The sequence below is a fragment of the Globicephala melas genome, chromosome 3 (assembly GCF_963455315.2).
Source record: "Globicephala melas chromosome 3, mGloMel1.2, whole genome shotgun sequence".
Taxonomy (NCBI): Eukaryota; Metazoa; Chordata; class Mammalia; order Artiodactyla; family Delphinidae; genus Globicephala; species Globicephala melas.
Genome location: NC_083316.1, coordinates 119,700,193 through 119,722,970, shown reverse-complemented (window position 1 = coordinate 119,722,970; position 22,778 = coordinate 119,700,193). Strand labels below are relative to the sequence as shown.

The 22,778-nt window shown below is 42.2% G+C and overlaps 1 protein-coding gene and 1 pseudogene across 2 annotated transcripts in view; both read left to right on the top strand.

Moving 5' to 3' along the window:
- The window catches only part of NR3C1 (nuclear receptor subfamily 3 group C member 1), a 669,693-nt gene that overhangs the window by 396,397 nt on the left and 250,518 nt on the right, over positions 1-22,778 (top strand). The window lies entirely within an intron of this gene.
- Positions 11,819-12,873, top strand: LOC132597019 (NADH dehydrogenase [ubiquinone] 1 alpha subcomplex subunit 12-like; annotated as a pseudogene).

The window sequence follows — 22,778 nt, the reverse complement described above, 5'->3', positions numbered from 1 at the left end:
TGGTCCAGAGACCACACTTTGAGAACAGGAATGACCAGCCTACATACCATGTATATAACCGTATGGATTATTCCCTTTAAAAATTACTCTATTGCTAGGGCTTCCCTGGTGGCGCAGTGGTTGAGAGTCTGCCTGCCGATGCAGGGGGACGCGGGTTCATGCCCCGGTCCGGGAAGATCCCACGTGCCGCGGAGCGGCTGCGCCCGTGAGCCATGGCCACTGAGCCTGCACGTCCGGAGCCTGTGCTCCGCCGCAACGGGAGAGGCCACATCAGTGAGAGGCCCGCGTACTGAAAAAAAAAAAAAAAAAAATTACTCTATTGCTAGAACAAAACTGAAACAATCAATGAAATCCGAAGTTTCAATCGCCATATAGCCTGATTTCCTATCAAATCGAAGTTTTCATTTGTTTATGTTCCCTTCTGAACTTTGTCCATGTGAACATACTTTTTTTTCATATTTGCAGTAATCATAGATAAAAGTAGGAAAAAATCATAAAGTTTTCCCATATTATTGGGTAATATGTTCTCCTTATCTCCTCCAGTTAACCGGCGGATGGCCTGGTCCTGATATAAATCCTTCCATAGCCTTTTCTTTGCATATATATGAGAAACAGTACAGGAAGAGGTCAAGAGCTCTGGCTGCCATCCAGATTAAAATTCTGGCTCCGCTCTTAGCAACTCTATGTCCACAGACATCTCTAGGCCTTAGAATCTTTCTTCTGTAGAATCAGAGTAATAATAGTACTTGTATGAGATGGTTGTGAGATTTAAATTAGTTAACACGTGAGAAGCACTGAGCATGGTCCCTGGCATGCAACAGATACTAAATGTAAACCATCATTATTTGTGCATATATAGAGGTTGTTTTTACATACACTTCTCTGGGCCATGTGTTCCCTGCAGCACTGACATTCCTCAGGGTAAAGAGATAGAGCTGTCACTAACTCTAAGAGCTAGATAATATTCTACAATAGCAGGGATGCATCCCTCCTTAGTGAGCCATTCCCCTACTGACAAGCATTCTGATTGGGTCCAGATTTTTACTACTTCAAATGCTACAGCAGCATCCTTGACCCCCTCAGTCCTTCAGGGCAGCTGGTTCTGCCCTTCCCCTTTTGCACATTAGCTGCCCCTTGCCCCAGACCCCTCCTCAGACAGGAGTTTCCTCCACAGGCCACCTCCACTTTGCTGTCCTCTTCCTCAATCCCTCCCCTGTCAGGCTGGCCAGGCCAGAGTAGAAGCCCCTCTGAGCCCCGAGGAAGACCAGCTGGCAGCAGATATGCTGTAGGCAGAGCCCCTGAGACACCGTCATCCTGAAGTTATGCTGCTGCCATGATGCCTGGAGTGGGAATGAAGGCAAGACCAGCGGAAACGTGCCAGGAAGGCATTTTGACTGTGATGAGGGAAGCAAAAAATACCCAGGCAATCAGTTTGTGGATGTAGCCCAGATGTTTTCATCCATGACCTGGAGAACAACTCTGGCAGGGACCCCAGTCCCAGATTCAGCCTGTTTTAGGAATGAGCCGCTAATAATAATACCTTGTGTGGGCAGAGGACTTATGTGTTCTCAGAAGAGTTTCTGTTGTGTCCTTATGGGTTTTTCTGCTGGGTTAAGGGACACCCACAGCTCGGATCAACTGAGTTATTATTTAGTTGTGTCATTGGCATTGCTGAAATACTAGATCCAGCCACCTGTGAGCCATGTGTTTGTGTTGTAAGGCAGTTTAAAATGCTCCCTTAAAATTCCCATGAGCTCATCCAGGTCCCCCTGGAAATGGGAACTAACAGTGATGGAAAGTGGATGTGCCTGGTGCCGTTCAAATGTTATCTGACTCTTAATCCTCCCTGAAACCCAGAAGCTGTTATCCCCATTTTGCAGATAAGGCCACTGAGGCTCAGAGCAGTGAAGCCAGTTGCCTGAGGTCACGTACCTGCTTAGGAGCAGAGCTGGAATTCAAGCCTGAGTTCATGTGAATAAAAAATTGTGTCCTCCCCACCACATACCCAACTAAACCACCAAACCATAACGTTTAAAAAAAAAAACAAAACTATTTCTGGAACATATTAAGGAAAAAGCTGCTTTCCCATAGGTGACTAGGATTAGATAGGTTTGGAACACCTGTTTAACGGTTCTGTCAGACTAGAAACCAAACATTATGGTTTGTACTCCTGTCCAAGCATCTACTTGTGAATGTGGTGACGTGCTTGGTGATGATGATGATGTTGGTGGTGACAGTGGCAATGATATCTTTCATTTACTGAGCACGCACTGTGTACCAAGTACTTGGATTCTCACACTGACCCCTTTCATTTTTACAACAAGCCAGGGGTTTTGTGTTGTAAGGCACAAAAATCGCACAAAATTGCACATACGCACAAAAATCCTGCCCAAGTATCCAGGCGTGCACAGCTAGAACACAGCAGGCCTGGGATATGGCCTCAGGCCCCTGACTCCAGAGCCTCTGCTTAGAACCACATCTCTACGCTTCATCTAACATAGAGTACCCGTAAAAGAAAACAGACATTGGAAATCCCCCACAAGCTTCCACTGCCCTGATGGCCATTCTGGGATTTACGTATTTTATTCTGCAGGGTTCATACGTATTTAGACACTTTAAGTTAATCACGGCCTGTCACACTTTATCTGGACTGTTCATTGTCAGCAAGCACATGTAGATTTCAGGACCCAGTCCTCCTCTGCTTTGCATCACCGTTTTTGATTATACAACCATCCTGTTAATAGATGAGCTCTACTGCAAGCAGAAGGCCATTTTTATGGAGTTGAAGATAATATAGGTGCTCGGCCTAAATTAATGGGGTAATTTCCTCAGTCTTTTTGGTCATTTGTCACCACGGACTTCCATACAGCTCAGACAGACCAGTCATGGCTAAGATGACACTGTGTCCTCCAAGAAATGGAGAAAGAGCAGAAGCTGAATTCTGCTCAAAGCCTACAAAACTCCCGAACCTGAATTTTAGATCTACCCTTGAATCGCTCCCCCGAGTGGGGCAGAGCTGCTCACTTGTTTACGCGCCTCTTCACCTCACTGTCAGAGGCCATGAGTACAGTGATGCCCGCCCGCCATGTGCCAGCCACATTGGCAGCAGCTACGCATACCAAAGGCATGGCGTTTCTGCTGGCCTCGACAGCAGGCTTTTATACAAGGAGAATTGTAAGTTCTTACTCGCACAGTGGCACACGGTCTCAACTCTTCCCTCGCTAGAATCAGTGTGAGAGCCAGCCACTGAGTCCAGGAAGCGTCACTTTTTGGTTGGCCATTTGGGAACTTTACTTTCACTGAGATGAGGTCGTTCTTCCTGATTCTGCCTTTTCCCAACCTGTGTTCCAGAGGCGCTCCCCGCTGCAGGGCTAGGCAAGGAACCAGGAGAGAAAAGGTCAAAAGCAGGTGGAAACCCACTACATTTGCTCCTCCCCCCTTGGAGAGTCATGATAGGAGTTGATCTGTCAAAAGCTCTGAGGAGGGCTTCCCTGATGGCACAGTGGTTGAGAGTCTGCCTGCCGATGCAGGGCACACGGGTTCGTGCCCCAGTCCGGGAAGATCCCATGTGCCGTGGAGCGGCTGGGCCCGTGAGCCATGGCCACTGTGCCTGCGCGTCCGGAGCCTGTGCTCCGCAATGGGAGAGGCCACAACATTGAGAGGCCCGCGTACCGCAAAAAAAAAAAAAAAGAAAAAAGAAAAGCTCTGAGGAGTCCTGCAGTATAGACACATATTAACTTCGCTTTACCCAACGCTTTTTGAGGATGGGAGTTCGTGTGGCTCTAAGGCCACGTTCTCCCAAGTGGCCATGGCCCCCCCTGGATTCTGGGGTCATGAAAATGAAAAATACAGCATGCAAAGGCCAATGGAATCAGGGAATCAAGCAACTGCATTGATTTCATGGTGCCCCACCTCCTTCTTGAGAGTCCCGGAATATCCTGACCCAGAAAGGTTTTCACAAAGATCCAAAATGAAAACAACTGCCCACAACCTCCTCCAGCAGTTCCAAACCACTCCTCGCCGACACTGTCATGATGATGTGATTTCCTACGTCATGATGAAGTTGGGGAAGAGGAGACAGAGCTTACCAAGAGAGACAGCAGCCCCTGTCCTGTTAGGTCTCATCCTTTCTTTGAATATTGCACACAGGCCACGGCAAGGCTGATCTGAACCTTTAGTAGGTTTCAGAAACCTCAATTTATAGGTAGATGGAAACATGCATTTTTTACCTCCCTCACCCTTATTTACAGAGGCCTGAAGTTAAGTCCTTACCTCTAAAGAGGTATTTGTTTAACAGAAATATTCTAATGCAGCTAAAAGAAAGGGAAGCTGCTGGAGCCCGTCAGGACCATCCTGGCAGGGATTAAAGATGGGAGGAAAGTTTGAGAGTTTTCTGCTCCCTCTGAGTTCACTGCTAATTCTGTTTCGGTCTCTGACCTCTGTTGGATTAATAACATTAAATCCCAATAGAAACCTACTGACCCCGACAGAGCACAGATGTTCCCTAGAACCCAGTTTGGGGAATGTTATCTTACCTTATCCAGGCCTTGTTTAAAGGCAGAATGTTAAGAATTCTTTAAATATTTAAACTTATTTTTAGTTCCCCAAGTAATACACATGATTCAATCCTCCTCTTAAAAGTGAGAGCGTTGCAAATAAAGCTGAGGTCCCCTTTGACCAATATCCTCACATTCAGTCCCATCCCCCACGTCTCAGAGGTAATGAGAGTGTTTTGCCTCCTACTTCTACATATACAGCATACCCGTGCACGTGTGCACACACATTCATAATTTTTATAAAATATATGGTTTTGGGTTTTTTTTTTTTTTGACAGTAATGGTATCATACTGCTTGCAACTTCCTTGTTCCGGTGCAAAATGTGTTTGGGAGATCTACCATAATGATACCTATCCAGTCATTTCTTTCAAGTGCCGCGTGGCATCTCCTCTTATGATTTCGCTGTAGTTTCTCTGTTTCCTTTCTGTTGGACCTAGAGGTTGTTTCCACTGTGGGACTATTCTAAGCCATCCAGCGCTGAACATCCTTATCTGTGGGACCCTGGGCACAATCAAGGGATTACTAGGGTAGATACCTAGAGATGTTACTGCTGGGTCACGGGGCACATTTTTATTTTTAAATGGTGCTGCCAAGCTGGAGCAAAGAGCTCTCATTTGCAAGAGGGCCAAGGGAAGGGATCTCTACAGGAAGTCAAGAAAGTCAGAAAGGAGATGAAGGAGGTGGGTGATGAGCTGCTTTGAAAAAGCCTCCAAGGGCTTCCCTGGTGGCGCAGTGGCTGAGAGTCTGCCTGCCGACGCAGGGGGCACGGGTTCGTGCCCCGGTCTGGGAAGATCCCACATGCCGTGGAGCGGCTGGGCCCGTGAGCCATGGCCGCTGAGCCTGCGCATCCGGAGCCTGTGCTCTGCAACGGAAGAGGCCACAACAGTGAGAGGCCCGCGTACCGCAAAAAAAAAAAAAAAAAAGCCTCCAAGATTTATTTTCATGCCAGCAGCCCCCCAAACCCATTCACCGTCAAGGTTAAAGTTAGGGTGATCTTTTCTCAATCCAAAGACTGCCTTCTGCCTTTCTGGGCCTTCTATTCTCCTTCCAGACTCTGCTGGGTATTCTGCTTAAGTTGGTATCCTGGTCTATCCTACCTGCTGTAGACTGTGTGTGCACACAAGTGGGTGAATCAGACAGGCGTATATTATCATTGAATGTTTATTATTGGCTTGAAACGTGACTTTGAATTATATTTAAGAGGGAAACTAAAGAACTCTTATTTAGTGAGAAAGAAGTGACAGCCAGTTCACATACTGTTAAACCAAGTAAAAGGAAAAAACGAATATACGTGTCACAATGATGAATTTTCACAGAAGATGACAGATTTGCACTGAAGAGCAATAGGGTATTTATCAGCAAGAAATTAGTGACCCATTTGTAATCAACTAGGTTTTCTAAACTCAAGAACATTTAAAACCCCAGACTTATTTTAAATCTAGATATAACAATTGTAAGCACACTACTCGTGATACTTGTTTCCTGCAAAATCTAGGCACAGAGGTCTTATGATGATGTGTCATATCAGGGAACTTTTAAAAACGGGAAAACAAAAGATAGACATCTACAGGTGTTAAAGGCCCAAGGAGACCAAGGAAGACTACTGTCATCTCTTACATAATACAGTTCTTCCCGTCCCCCCACCATATCACCCCTTATACTCCCAACACCTCCACAGTGATTCTAAATTAACATGAAGGAGTCGAATAGTGACGTAAGCGTCTGCCACTGAAATTAGAGCGGGTACTTTTGCAATTATACCCTGGAGTATAATTTCCTCAAGGATGGAAACTTTTAAGACTTGGTAATAGGAGTCAAAGAGGTAGGAACGATGGTTTATGACTTTTTTACTTTCAACTCAGAGTACTGTTTGTGGTCTATGCTTTGGCACACCCAGCCAGCAAGAATGGCAAACGATATAATTTAAGGGGCACCAAAGGGCCTAAAATATGACAATATATCAGTGCCTGAAATTCCCGCCATTAACGTCACAACCTAAGGGCCTGGTAGAGACATGCTCATGATGTTTTTAGTATTAGTCTTTACTTTTAAATTAATATCTATGTACAAGATTATAAAGAAAATTTTTTTAACATTACAGAGGCTATACGATGAGAGCTAAAATTCTCTTTCTACTTCCTTCAGCCTAGAGTTGTATACTTCAAAAGCTACTAAGCTACTATTAACATTTCATAAGCCATATATCCTTCCAGAAATCGGGTAGTGTACGATCGATAGATAGATACATAGAAAGGTAGACAGACATATATGTATAAATGTCAGTGCATAAAAGCCCTCTAAACAAATAACATCCTCTTATTCCTACTGTCTTTACCTCACTTTTTCACTTAATACATCTTGGACATCTTTCTAAATCAATATTTTTTTTATCTTCCACATTCTTCTAAATAGCTGCATGGTATTCCAGAGGTCCATACACCATAATTTATAAATCTGGTCCCCTAGTTATAAGCATCTGAATAATTTTAATTATTTTGCTATTATAAATAATACAGAAATCAACATCCTCAAATATATATATAATTGCATATAGAGGTATGTTCATAAAATTGTTTTCAAACTGTGGAATTGCTAGGGCAAAGAAAATATGCGTTTTAAACTGATAAATATTACCAAGTGTCCATGGAAAAAGTTTATACCAGTGGTGTACAAAAGTGCCAATATTCCCCTGCATCCTCGCCAATACTGAGTTTTATCAAGCAGAGTAATTATTGTCGAGTTAGTAAAAAGATTTTGTTTGATACTGTTTTGTCAATCTAGTGAAGTGTGTTGCTTTACTTTGTGTTTCTTTCATTGTGATGAGGTTGAACATCTTTTCATGATTATTGGTCACTTTTTTTTTTCTGTGAGCCTCTTCTTTGCTCATTTAAAAATTTTTCTATTTTGTGCAGTGAATGGTACAAGCTATCTGTATATAAAGATGGGCTTTGTCATGTGTGCAGCAAATATTTTTTTTCTTTTTTTTTAGTACACAGCTATTTATTTGAGTATATTTTCACATGTTAACATTGTTTAAATCAGGACAGTCTTAACTGATGTAGTTGTCATTGAACTATCTTAACCATTTTGTTTTAGTACAATTTTACTATTTATGGATTCACAAAGATCATATGTCAAAAACCAAAGTTTGAAAAATCTGTTTTTAAGGAGTATATAAGTTGTTTTGAACTGAAAAGGGAAAAAAGGCATTGAAGAAAAGTATTTTTTCCTAGTTTATTATTTATCTTTTTACTTTCTCTATGTCATTTTTTACAATACAGAATTATTTCATTTATGTGGTTTTCCTTTATAACTGCTGGAATATATTCATTTTAGTTCGACATTTGATGATTTCTTTTTTTGTGTGACTTCTGATTCTTGAATCAGAATGTTGTGATTCTTGAAGCAGAATCAATTCATAATTCTTGAATCACATGATTCTGAGCACATATTTGATACTTAACTTTTACTGACTCATATTTTAGTTACCATCTGTGTATGTGCGTTGCCCATATTAATCTCTCCAACTAAATTAAAAGCAACTTGAAAGTCTGAAGGAATAAAATGCTCTTCTTTACAGTTCCCCACTCCACAATGTCCAGTATCTAGAAAGGGGAAAAATTTAGAGCTGGGAGAATTTCAAATGAGAGCACTGCTAGGAAGAGTACTGTGAGAATCTAAAGAGTTATAGGTCTAAATCGACACTGACCCAAAGAAGGCATGAATGAGTTCCAAGACAAACCCAGTCTTCTTTCTCCTTTTGCCTGGAGTAGATAGAGGTACTTCTTAGTTTTTCATGATCTTGTCCTACCTACCTTCCCAACTTATCTTGTACCACTCCTTCCCTTGTTCTTTTTATCCTACCACACTGGGCTTCCAGCTGTGATTCAAATACGTGCCGAGTTAGCTCTCGCTTAGGGCCTTTGCCTGGAGTGTTCTTCCCCTTGATTTTCACGTTCCTAACTCCTTCTTTTCATTCAGACGTGTGGCAGATGAGATTTTCCAAAGATGGCCACACCCCTATATTATCCCGCGATGTGAGGTTGATACTCCTCCAAGAGGTGGGGTCTCTGTTGCTCCCTGTGGAAAGTCGGTGGATCTGTGTAATCATCGTAACCAACAGAGCACAGCAGAAGTGACTTCCAAGGCTGGGTCACGAGAAGTAATAGTGCTTCCACCTGGCTCGCTCACTCTCTCTCTCAGGACACTCACCCTTGGAACCCGGCCACCACATTGTGAGGAGACCGGGACACATGGAGAGGCCCTGTGGAGGTGTGCTGGCCAGCAGTCCCACTTAAGCACTCAGCCGGCAGCCGGTATCAACCACCAGACATGTGATTGAGCAAACCCTGAAATGGTTCCAAGCCCCAGACTTTGAGCCCTTCAGCTTGGCCCCAGATATTATGAGGCAGAGACAGGCTGTCTCCACTATGCCTTCTGAGAATCCCTGATCCAGAGAATCCGTGAACATTATAAGCTGTTGTTTTAAAGCCACCAAGGTCCTGGGTACTTCAGTACGCAGCCACAGTAGCTGAAATAAGACCTCAGCTTAAACACCTCAGAGAGGTTTTCCCTGACCGCCCAATCTAAAGTGGTGACCCAATTATCTCATCACCTTCTTTAATAAAATTCAATGATGCATGGCACTCTGCTAGTTTCCTTAGTTGTTTGGTTGGCTTGCTTGCTGTGTGCCTCCCTCAGCTAGAAAGTAAACTTCATGTGCACAAAGACCCCCTCTGTCTTATCCACCGCGAAGTCCTCAACACCCACAACAGTGTCTGCTACGTGGTACATTTGCTAAATTAATAAACAAATGAACGAAGGAATGAAGCATTCCTAGGCAATTAGATTCTTGCATTAGACCTTATTTTTTGGCTACTTGATATAACAAACTTTTACTGAGAACTTCCTCTGTTCTCAGGGAATGTGTTATAATTTCCTATTCTGTGGCTGTAAGTGTGCTTCAAAGAGTGATTTAATGCTAATAGAAGTCAAAATAAGTAATAAACAGGAGATTCATATGATGAGATTTTTTTTAACTGGGCTTAGAAATGACAGAAGTAGGGAAAAATAAAAGAACGGGAAGTAAGACAAACTCTTTGAACATTAAAAAAGAACAAAAAACAAGCCTGCCAAGGAGAGTGATAGTTTTTGGTCACTGCAAAATGGAATTCTACCATTGTGATATGATTTGCAGTTTCCTAAAAACAGTATAGTCCTTTTTATTTATTCAAAGAATACCACCATGTTGGTCAGAGAATTCATTAGATGATACGGGAAAAGCCAGCTCCCTGAAATCCAATTCTCTATGGCTAGGTAGAATGGTAAACCAAAGCCTTCCCCTCTCCCTTACTTACTTAACACTCTTTGCCCAAAAGAGGTTGGAATCAATGACCAAACCAATGGAAGAATGAGAGAATCTATAATGTGTAAATAGAACTCAGGCTTATTTTAAAAGTTTGAGTCTAAATTGTTCTTAGAAATTGTTCATGAAGTAAGTCTGGTTTAGCCAGCTATCTGGGAAGTTTCTTCCTAAGACAGTGAGTTTTCTTCCCTTGGAGAAGTATATTTACATTTTTGTTTTCAAAATCAAAACGACCCTGGCTGTTTTATAAAATGTTGGAGCCAATTTAACAGTTCCACTGGCCTTAGAGAAAATATTGGAATCTCACAAAGGAGCGCAGAACTAGAATATTATGAAGAGTTGCTAGGGTAAATATGTATTTATTATGACAGCCTTGGCAAAACGAACACCTAGCAGCCATAAACCTGCAACTTGTTTGTGTCTGTTATAACTTACAACTTGCAGTAATGACTTCTTGTCACTAAAAATGTTCGAAGTTCCTTGGCTGGAAAAAGCATAGGACATGAGGCATGGCCTGTTTGAAGTTAACTGTTCCTATAGAATAATCATACAGTGCGTAGCAAATAATACTTTCCAGAGGATGCTAGAATTAAAATGAGAGACGCTAAATCCTGTTGATTCCTTACCATCCAACAATTACCTATTATTCCATGGCCTTTCATTATGTACTCACCAAAATACCCAAGTTGATGTTACAGTTGACCCTTGAACAACTTGAGGGGTAGGAATACTGACCCTCTGCACAGTAGAAAATCTGTGTGTAGTTCATAGTAGGCCCTCAGTATTCGAGGTCCCTCCGTATCCACAGTTCAGCATCCACAGATTCGACCAACTGCAGATTGTACAGTCCTTTAGTATTTACTGTTGAAAAATTCTGCATGTAAGTAGAGTCACCCAGTTTAAATCTGTGTTGTTCAAGTCAACTGTACTTACAGCCACCTATACCTTTCCTTCTGATTTGGTATCTATTCTCTAACCTTTATCATGAATCTCAGTTTAGGTAAAATTCTTCATGGCCTTCTCTTCAAATATCAGTTGAGAAAAGTGAATTCAAAGACTACAAAGTGAGATTGCTTACCCCTCTCAATTGTCATCTGTTAAGTCAGAAGGCAGCTGGGGCTCTGACCTGAAAACAGGCCTCTGACCAATCATTAGACCAAGTCTTAATGAGACCAAAATTGTGGATTCAAGTCTACACATGGGTTACTTTTACTTACTTTTCAAGACACCAGAGACTATTCCTCTAGTCTTTTTTCACGTCTTTGATGAAAAGACAATTAGATGAGGAGAATGTGAAAATTCATCAAAAAACCGCAAATGTCCACTAAACAGCCATTGGAAGCTTGTGCTCCAACCTGCATTTACTATCTTATTTTAAGCCAGGTCCCCAGTCCCTCTTGTGAGGTGCATGTCAACCAGATGGGCCCTGCATAGGCATTAACAACCCAACTGTTAACTTCCCAACCTTGGAACTTGCCTTCCTGCAAGGAGACTAAGTGAAAGCTGATTAGATACCTTTTACTTAGAAAGTCAATTCACAGACTAGATTTTCTGCCTTTAAACTTAATGTCCTTTAGGTGTGCCATTGCTTTTAGCCCGACTATCCCTGTTTTCTAATTTTCCCTTCCAGTTCTTATGCTTGTTCTATTTTTACAGCATAATTATTAGGAAAAAATTTGTTCCAGGAACAATCACAAAACAATCCAAACCCAATCAGTTGAATAACCACAGTCATCATCATTATCATCATTACTCTTATAAGAAGGTGGCAAGGTTAACCTGGTATAAAAAACAACAACAACAACAAAACAGAGTCCAGCAAGCTTAAAATTCTTGAATGTTCTCTCTGTGTTAAATTCAAACTGAGGCAGTGTGCCAGAGAGGTGGGGCCTGTGGGACAAGATGGAGTTGAAGCAGGTCCTGAAGCTCCGGCTGCAGCAGGTCAGTGGCCACAGCGGCCTCTGCGGCTATCTACAGGTTTTTCTCAGGGCAAATGATGTGAGGGTTGGCGCATTAGTGGGGAAACACAAATATGGAAACAAATGCTGCAAAGACAACAAGCAGTTTTTTGGCCGTCACCGATGGGTTATATATACTACTGAAATGAATGGAAAAAACACATTCTGGGAGACTTCCCGGGTGGCACAGCGGTTAAGAATCTGCCTGCCAATGCAGGGGATGTGGATTCAATCCCTGGTCCCGGAAGATCCCACATGCCGTGGAGCAACGAAGCCTGTGCGCCACAACTATTGAGCCTGCGCTCTAGACCCCACGAGCCACAACTACTGAGCCCGCACGCCACAACTACTGAAGCCCATGCACCTAGAGCCCGTGCTCTGCAACAAGAGAAGCCACCGCAGTGAGAAACCTGTGCACCGCAACCCAGAGTAGCCCCCGCTCGCTGCAACTAGAGAAAGCCCGTGCAGCAACAAAGACCCAATGCAGCCAAAGATAGATAAATATGTTAATTAATGAATGAATTTTGAAAAACACATTCTGGGGTGTGGATGGAAGCATGGCGCCCCCCTGAACGGCATCGTTGGCTTCACTCTATGACTGATGATCCTCCAACAACAAAACCACCTACTGCTAGTAAATTCATGTGGACAAACCATAAATTCAACGTGAGTGGCACTCCACAACAATATGTACCTTATTCTACCACTAGAAAGAAGATTCAGGAGTGGGTCCCACCTTCAACACCTTACAGGTAAAGGCAATGAAAAACAATTTACATGTAAAATATGGGGCTTTTCCTGTAATAGTATTTTTACTGCTTACTGTTAACTTGATTAAAGTTATTTGATAAATAAATAAATAAGTAAATTCAAACTGAGAAATTTACATTCTCTTTATTCCTTTTACCAAACTCCATATCCTCGTTCAAGAAAATAAGCTTTCAGGAGTGGTTTGTTTTTTTTTTTTGGAACAACTTAAATGGCAAGTCCAAAATCAATTGGTTCTGACACAACAGTGATTTTGATGAGTTAACTGCCGATGAACATACCATATGGATGAAATTTTTCCTGAAATGCATGTGGGTATGTTTAAGGGTAGAGCACTCGGGGCAAAACATATTCCAGGCTTTTCAAAAACCCATGTATTTGCAAAAATCATTTGATGCACTTTTTTTTTTTTTTCTGATTCAAAATCTAACCTATTTCAAGGACAAAGAATTCCTGATCTTTTCTAGGCATCTTTACTCTTCGTTTCTGTATGAGCACTTCCTTACCATCTTCAGAGAGGGAAAATGTCCAGCTCCAGAAACTAGGAGCTTATCCACACCCTCAAGTCTACAAGCAAAGCAGCAGGCTGGGAAAAAGAGACACTGAAATTCGTTTCCAGTGGAGTGGTTGATGTTGGGCTACTCTGTTCAACTCTAGCAGCCCACAGTTGCTCTGGTATTTTTCTTTAGCCATACCATCCTATTGATTCATATGGAGTTTAGGGTCAAGTCTTTTCTCCTGAACTGCTATCAAGCCAAGTTTCCCCAATCCCACAATGGAAACCGTCACTGAATTTTGAATTTAAATACAGGAACATATAGTTATCCTCATTAGCCTTTATCTTGTTGGTTTTGATTCACTGCTTTAGTATATTAAAGTTATTCTGAATCCTAACTCAGTCAGACATTCAGGAGGAGTTACAGTATACAAGCACATCTGAATCTAATGTCAATGCATTTAGTGTTTAGTCTGTTATCAGTGGTATTCTAGATAAGATTCAGAATCCTTCTCAAACAGTGTTTCAAACCCTGCTACCAATTATTCTGGGTTGACATTTGAGATCACATTTATTCACTGTGCCTGATTTAGATATTCCCTTTTCTCTTCGTTGGAATTATTCACAAATAGGCAGTCAAAATTACCATCTTTAGTACCTACATCTCTTGATCTAGATCTCTTTTAGAATTTTTGCCATAATAATCGTGCTCAGGTCATTTGAAAGCTATCTCCAAAACCTGGGACACACAGCTGAGTGCCTAGAATCACCTAGCTTTAATGGCAGGGTCCCCTTCTCCCAGGTCCTCATCCTTTCCACATCATTAATCAGTGGACTTTTACCCGAAGCAACCTCTTGTGGGTTTTTGTGTGTGTGTGTATGTGTGGAATCAGAACCCAAATTACTTTTATTTTTTTATTTTTTACATCTTTATTGGAGTATAATTGCTTTACAATAGTGTGTTAGTTTCTGACTTATAACAAAGTGAATCAGTTATACATATACATATATCCCCATATCTCCTCCCTCTTGCGTCTCCCTCCCTCCCACCCTCCCTATCCCACCCCTCTAGGTGGTCACAAAGCACGAAGCTGATCTCCCTGTGCTATGCGGCTGCTTCCCACTAGCTATCTATTTTACGTTTGGTAGTGTATATATGACCATGCCACTCTCTCGATTTGTCAAGCACTTGTCACATTCTATAGAAAAAATAACAAGCAATAGACATTAACTATTTCTATTGAAACCAAGCTAGGTAAAAAAATATGGAAAATACTTTCCTAATAAAAGATTATATAGACCAAAGGCAAGAGAGTACTACTTCCTCCATTTTCTATTCCATCCAAGGGTCTCATCCGTTGTGTTAACAATACCTGTGAGATGGTTCTTGTTTTCTATGTTCCATTGTCAAATTAATCTTGTTCATCACCTCTTAAGTATTTGTATGCAGACGATAAATTTAGCGAAGGTGGGAGTTTTGACTTGCCTTCACAAGCCCCGTGCTGAATGTGGTACCTAATATATGTTAGAAGGCCAATAAGTGTTTAATGAATGATGAATGTGAGATTTAAACACTATTTCTTATTGTTTTTTCCAAGAAGTATTAAGTTCTTCCACTGTCATAGTTTGTATATAAAAGCAGTTTGAATAAGAACGAACCATTTGCTATGTGTATCAAATTTAATTTTCTGAATTTGGTAAATCAGAAGAATTTACTTTGAAATCAAAGGTGGGAGTTACTGATTTTCAACCTCTCTCATCTCTCCCCATCTCTCTTCATCTTGAGACACACACGCGAATACGCACACACAAACAACGGAGGAAGTTTAGTGAGCGTATTATTTTGTTCAGTAACGGAAAGGGATTTGCACACAGAACTATCCAGACTGTCCCTTCGTTCCCTCTTATGTACAAGAATATTTTTTGCTAAACGGGTGGTATGGGTTATGCCAGAGCTCTGGAATCAAAGAGGAGCAAAGGGCCTCCCATAAAAACAGTCATCAGATTCATCTTACTTAGCCAGGTAACCAGCTAACCAGGTAACCTTTGACAATCCTATAACCTTCTGCATTCACCCAAAACAAACAAAACAGTGCCTGGTTCCAAAAGAAAGTAGAGGAGAAAATGAAATATTTCTGTCCCATTTACTTTTCAAGCAAAAGACAAAATGTAAGGTAGGATGTAATACGAAAAGCCCAGGTTCAGTAAGATCACAGTAGCTAAGTCACTGTGGGTACAAAGTGTATATTTTTGAGTGTACCTGGTGCTTTCAAATCAGGACATTATAATAACTGAAAATTATAGGTCAGTGATGGAAACTCATGGTTAAGAGCACAGCCTTTGAGGTTATGCAGACCTGAGTTTGAGTTCCTGTTTTGTCACTTTCTTCCTGTGTGCCTTGAACTAATTATTTCATCTCTCTGTGCCTCAATTTCCTCAGCTGTAAAGGGGATATTTACAGTTTCTATTTAACAAGGTGGTTGTAAAAATTAAATGAAAGAACACAGGTGAAGCCCTCGCAAAGTGCCTGGCACAAAGAAACACTTAATAAATGTTTATTATTATAGCCATGGGTCTTACATTAATCCAAGAGGAATTAATTTGGCAGGAAGGTTGATAGATTGAATAGAAATAGCACAGAAGTGTCTTATCACCGAGAACATAGCCTTTCTGAGAAATCAGCCTCCCAGCAAGGCCAATAGCTAATTACAATTCATTTGGAATGAAAGGGGGGCAAATATGCCATTGTAAGAATCAGCATGGAGAATGGCTAATGAGGACTGAGACAGTGGTTTGAGGAAGAAAGAACACCAGTCAGTCTAGTGTGCTGTGGACAGAACCTCTAGCCAGTGGTCCCGAACAAGAGCATCTATCTGAAAATCTTCACGGCTCCATCCAAGAGCTGAATTAGAGTCCTGAGAAGCTAAGTCAGTCTTGGCACTTTGGAAGCCAACCAGTGGTGCCTTGGGAGCTGACTAACACCCTTTCTAAGACACACTGTGTGGGCGGGTCATGACGTACATTGCGCCGGGGGTCTCCAGGGTGACTGAGATTGGAGGTCCAGAGTAGCAGTCCTGCCGGTGGAAGCTGACTCCACGTACAGGTCTATGTTTCATTAACTCCTTTCACTTGAGATCCCCCAGAGACCTCCATCTGGCCTCATGGAGCTCACAGCTCAGGGAGAGTGTGACCAGATTGGAGCGACAGTACGGGGTGATGGGTGCCCTGGCAGAGATACATGCAGGGTATTTGTGGAGCTCAAGGAAGACACATGTAACCAGTTTTCTTGGAGAAAACACCTTGGATGGGACATGAAGAATGAATAGGGTTAGAATGACAGTAGGAGCAGAGTGGGGGAGGAGAAGAGAGGAAAGAGCATGGGCAAAGGGCCAGATGTGGAGCAACAGCGTGGCATATTTGAGGGATTAAAAAATGGTCTGTGCAGCTGCAGCAGGGAGTAGGGAGTGCGTTCATTTTGGTGACGGATGGCCAGTATTAATTTGTACTTATTCTGTGCCAGGCCTTTGACAAGCAGACCCGTTATGAGTATTAGCTCACTAAACCTGCACAGCAACCCTCTGAGGTAGGGACCATCGTTCGCCTCGTGTTACTGAAGGGGAAACTGTGAATCAGGAAGGTTAGGATTCGTGATATTAAACCTGAACCAAAGGTGTCACCTCCTGGAAGTGAACTGAGATTTCTACCCAGGCTGTCTGGCGTGCACGCTCACACTCTTAGCCATGGTGCCTCCCCACAGGCACGGGGTCCTGCCGCTGCAGGCACCTCGCCACAAGGGTTTTAAGACACAGGGGATTGGAAAGTGCTTTTGTGTAGAAGTTTATGTCTTTGGCTTGCATAAAGTTAAATCGAAATTGGGTGTTCCCCCCCCCGCCCCCCCAAAAAAACCTCTCCAATTTTTACACAAGTTTTACCTCTACAGACTCCCAATTCCTGCAAAGTCTTGATTGAGACTATTTTGAAATCCTTTGGGGAAAAAAAAAAACAAAAAACTGCCGTATCTGAGAGGGCTGTTCCATCTGGGACTCAGGCAAAGTTCCTGAGTGTGCCTGAGGCTGGAATTCTCCTTCTTCGAGAGGAAGGAGCTTCCAGGTAGCCATGTGAGAAAGAAGAAAAGTCACTCTGTATATGTAACTTTTCCACACCATACAATAGCCAACTAGAATACTGGCCACTGTTCGGGTCTTACAGCACCTAGATGTGCTACGTAGGAGATGATCAAAGAAATATTGGGAATGGATAGACAAGAGCATGAGTAAATAAATGAAAGAAGTTTCTGTTGCTTATTTGTTCCTTGGCTTTCTCCTTTACGTGGTATATGATAGTGTAAAAGAGAAACATCTCTGACTAGGTTCAGAAGTTATAAGGACAGGTACAACTTCTATGACCACAAAAGTAATACCATCTTGAAGAGATTTTGCACACCCACGTTCACAGCAGCATTATTCACAGTAGCCAAAAGGTGGAAGCAACCCAAGTATCCACTGATGGATGAATGGATACACAAAATGTGGTATATGCATGCAGTGGAATATTGCTTAGCCTTAAAAAAGAAGGAAACTCTGATACGTGCTACAACATGGATGAACCTTGAAGACCTTATGCTAAGTGACATAAGCCAGCCACAAAAAACAAATGCTGTATGATTCCACTTATGTGAGGTACCTGAAGTAGACCAATCATGGAGACAGAAAGCAGGATGGTGGTTGCCAGGCACCAAGGAGCAGGGGATAATGTGGACTTATTGCCTAATGGCTACAGAGTTTCAGTTTTGCAAGATGAAAACAGTCCTGGAGATGGATGGTGGTGATGATTGCATAGCATTGTGAACGTACTCCATACCACTGAACTCTACACTTAAAAATGGTTCATATGGTAAATTTTACGTCATGTGTATTTTACCACAGTTTAAAATTTTTTAAATGAAGGCAAAATAAAGATATTTCCAGACATAAATAATGCAAACTATTACAGTTTAATTATAAGCATTAACATATGATATTATTATATTATAATATATACTTTGTGTAATATACAACTATACTATAATTATTGTCATAGCTAATATCTACTTTACACACTATATTATAATGTAATGATAATCTAACAATAATAATAACTGCTATTATAGCTAACGTCTATTGAGCACTTACCATGGGCCAAATTCTGTACTGATTATTCTTTGCTTTATATGCATAGAATAATACTGTGTGTCAGCTACTATTATTTTTCCTATTTACAGATCAGGAAAGTGAGGTACACAGATGTTAAATAACTCTCAAAGGCATACAGCTAATAAATGCAGCTGTGATTATTCTAAAGGAATAGCTGAAGAGTGGTACCTGCATTGACATCTTAGGGCTAGACAAGCATGTTCGATGCACCTGACCAGTAGTTTGGAGTAGCCAGCTCAGACGTCCCAGTAGTTTCCAACCTCACACCAAAATTCCCCAGCTACAACTGATCGATAGTAATAGTAAGAGTAAAAGGGGCTCCCAGAGGCCTGGTACCAGAGTGAGGAGTTTGGATGCATTAACTTGTCCAAACTTCCCAACAACCATAGGAGGTAGGTGCCACTATTTGCCCCATTTTACAGATGAGGAAACTGTGGCATGGCGAGGTTAAGAAGCTTGCCCAAGGTCATACAACTAATAAGTAGTGGAGCCAGGATGTAAACCCAGGCAGTCTGATGCTGAACTTTGTGTGCTAACCACAAGGCCAGTTTCTTAAATTGTGACCGAGATTTAACTTCCTAGTATTTTTCGTAATAATTATAACAGTTAAAACTAATTGAGCACGCACCATATATGGGGCTAAATGCTGCCAATATGTTACCTCCTGAATACGCCAAAAGGACCCTGTGAGGGAGGTGCTGTAATTGCCCCACTTTACAAGAAAAGAGAATGTCCCAGGGCCTCCCCACTAGCAAGAGGTGGAAGCAGGATTCAAATCCAGGTGGTCTGATGCCAGTTGTACTCCTCGAGATGCCCCCCTGCCTACTCAGAGTGGCGACCTTGCATCATCATACAGGAGAGAGTTAGAAATGCAGGCTCTTGGACCCTCCTCCAGACTGAATGAATGAGAATCTGCATTTTCACAAGCTCACAGGTGATTCGTGTGCAGATTGAAGGTTGGGAGATGCTGGACTGCATTTCCCTCCCTTCCTGGAAGGCAGGCCGTAAGGATACAGCAGTAAACAACATAGACAAGGTCCTGTCTTCCAACAGCTTCCACACTGGTGGAGGGAGGCAAAAGGGACCACAGATAAAGAAAGGATTTCAAAAGTGGTAAACCTGGGGTTCTTCTCAAGATGCAGTTTCCTGGTCTTCCTCCAAGACGTACTGAGTCTGAGTCTTGGGGGGTGGAATCTTGGAAATATGCTTTTCACAAGAGAATTTAGATGCTCGCTGAAGTTAAGGACCACTGTCCCCCCTGGTAAGGCACAGGGGAAGAATCAGAGAAGAGAAGAGAACACCAGCATCTTTCCTACTCTTCTTATGGGCCCAGCCCTTAGGACAAGAGAGAAACATCTCCAGTAGGCTAAACAACTGACAATCCGAAGATGAAGAATTGAACTTGGCCCTCTCTATGCATTAATTTAAAACACTGAACTTCAGAGATCCACTGATGCTACTTAATATGGTGCACAAGGCTGTAGGCACTCACAATTGATCCTGAGGGTATTGATCTGTTCCTATGGAAACAGGTGTTGCTTGTGAGCCTGCCCTTGCCCGTCTGCTGCACAGCCCCTGCACCCTTGGGACAGGTTGAACATGACAGTGGCAACCAGGCCCTAAGCAGCCACTGACCGTGCCCTGAGCATATCCCAGCTCGTATGAGGCACTGACTCGATGCATGGCTCCTACGGCATCTCATACACAAATATTTACTAGCAGCTCTGACTCTCTCATATTACTGACAGCCACTAGCAGGCCTCAATGGAAAGAACTAGGGGAAGAAATACAGGCAAATTGTTCCCAAGACTTGGAGTTTGAAAAGACAAAACAGAAGAACCAAGAGGAAAGGAATAAGGTAGGTAACTTGCCTTTTTTCAAACGGTGATCAGAACCGTGATCAAAATGTAGAAGGGCTTACTACATGCCAGGCCCTGCTATAGGTACCAACAAGCCTCGCTTAATTCTACAACAGTCCTGTGAAGTCATCATTATTTTAATTGTCCCCATCTGACATGAAGATGCAACGCCGTCACTTTGCGTTGCATCTTTATGTCAGATGGGGATAATTAAAATAATAACGAGATGCCATTATCTCATTATTAGGGAGAGAGAGAAAGGAAAGAAAAGGGGGGGTGGGAACAGACGAAGGAAAGGACAGAAGGACGGAAAAAAGGGAGGGAGGAAAAAGGGGCAGAGCTCTCAGCTTTCTTCAGGGATAGAAGGAAAAATGACTGTGGGAGACCTAAAGCAAAAGAAATTTCCCTGAAGAACAGGAATAATATGAGTGGATACTGACATTTTACCTTAATTTGGAACAATGGAAATACTCAAGAGATTAACTTGTTTCATGTTCTATAAACTCAGACAAAAATAAGTTGGCTGAAAAAAAAAAAATAATAAGTTGGCTGAATTTTAACCACCACCAAATACACACGCACACGCACACGCACACGCACGCACACACACACACACATATCTTGGGAATGAATGGAAAATTTGGCAATCCGATTAACTGTAGCTTACAATAAAATAGCACTAAAATGGGTGTTTTATATGCCCTTTGTTTCCCATTCTCCTTGGAAGATTGTCAAGGATTTAATGAAGCTAATACTTGGAGATTTAAATCTCTCATAACAAGAAACCAGAGCCTCTCCAACACTAACAACTGGAAGGAACTCAAGTTCTCTGAGCCCGTGGAATGTGCCAGGCACTGAGCTAAGTGCTATGTGTACACTGTCCCACCGAATCTGCTCAACAAACCCACAGTGAAGATATGATGCGTGATTCCATTTTACAGAGGAGGTAACTGAGGCTCGATAAGAGTGTGTAACTTGCCTAGATGTTGAGTCGAGGAGCTGGAATGGGTACCCATGCAATGGGACTCCAGAGCTTCCCCTCTTAAGCACTAGGTTAAACACTAAGATATAATAATGTTGACATAAAAATTCTTTCTTTAAATTAGCCAAATTGGTTGCTTGGAATTCTGTGGAAGTAAAAATGTATATAGGTTGGCTAATTGTTTTTAATGGCTTTATAGACAATGCTTCAGAAAGCCATCATCCCCCCCCCTTAGAGTGGTTTGACCTCCACCCAGGATGCTGAGGGAATACCTGTGATTCCAGGATGTTGTTAAGGAGTCTTGGGCCGCTCTGTCATTCAGCATTCTCTGCCCAGCCACCATGGGAAGTGCACATTCCCACACAGGTCCATTGGGCGTGGCAGATGCCCCACAGGGCTGATGCATTCATTCATTCAGTATATCTTAACCAACTGACAGCCACATGCCAAGCACCAACCTGGGCATTTTACGTGCTATTATTCTTTAATTCTCAAAAAAGCCCTGAGAGGCAGGAGCCGTTATTATCCCCATTTTATAGATGGGAAAAGAGAAATCCACAGCTGTTAACTATAGCTGGGATTCTCAGCAGGTCTGTCTGTTGACTCTGGAGTGTGCTCTCTTAAGTACTATGGAATAGTGTGCATGAAAAGATAGACATGATACCCACCCCGTAGAATCTATCACGACAACAGAGGAGATGTACAGTCAGCCTCTAATTACCCCATTAATTACTTCCTAACATTATGGAAAGTACTGTTAACACGGTTGAAGTAGAGGACCCTGTGCATGTGTTGAACGGGAGGAATTGACCTGGAGGATTAGGAAATGTTCCCTGAGAAAGTGATGGTTCGGTTGAGAGCTGACGTGAGGAGTTAACCAGGAGAGGAGAAAAGGGGAAAGCATTTCAGAGAGAGGGGAACAGTATAGTTGAAGACCCTGACATATTAAGAAATAGTGGTGTGTTGGAGGGGAAGAGGACAGAAGATGCAAGAATGTACTGTCCTCATCCCTTCTCTTATACCTTCATGTGTCGTTTTCTCTACCAAGAGAGGGAATAGCCTCAAGTTAAATCCACCCACTGTCACATTCTCCACTGTGTGCCCACTGTTGCCAAATGCACATTCAGCACATCACTGATAAATGAATGAAACAAATGGACGAGTGCATGAAAACTGTTTGCTCCAAAGTCAAACAGTTGTGCTAGGGAGGAAAAAAATCCATAAAATCAATTTTTCATATCACACACATATATGTTTTGTAGCTGATTTTTCTGATATTTAGCTATAAATTTTAAAAGTACAGCAGACCCTTGAACAACATGGGTTTGAACTGTGCAGGTCCACCTACATGCAGATTTTTTTCAGTAAATAGATACTACAGTACTGCATGATCTGTGGTTCGTTGAATCTGCAGATACAGAACTATGGATACAGAGAGTTGACTGTAAAGTTATATGAGAATTTTCGACTGAGCAGAGGGTCGGTGCCCCTAACCGCCCCCCGCATTGTTCAAGTGTCAACTATATATGAACTAATGAGGAAAGAATAGTCTTTTCAACTAATGATGGTGGGAAAACTGGATATCCACATGCAAAAGAATA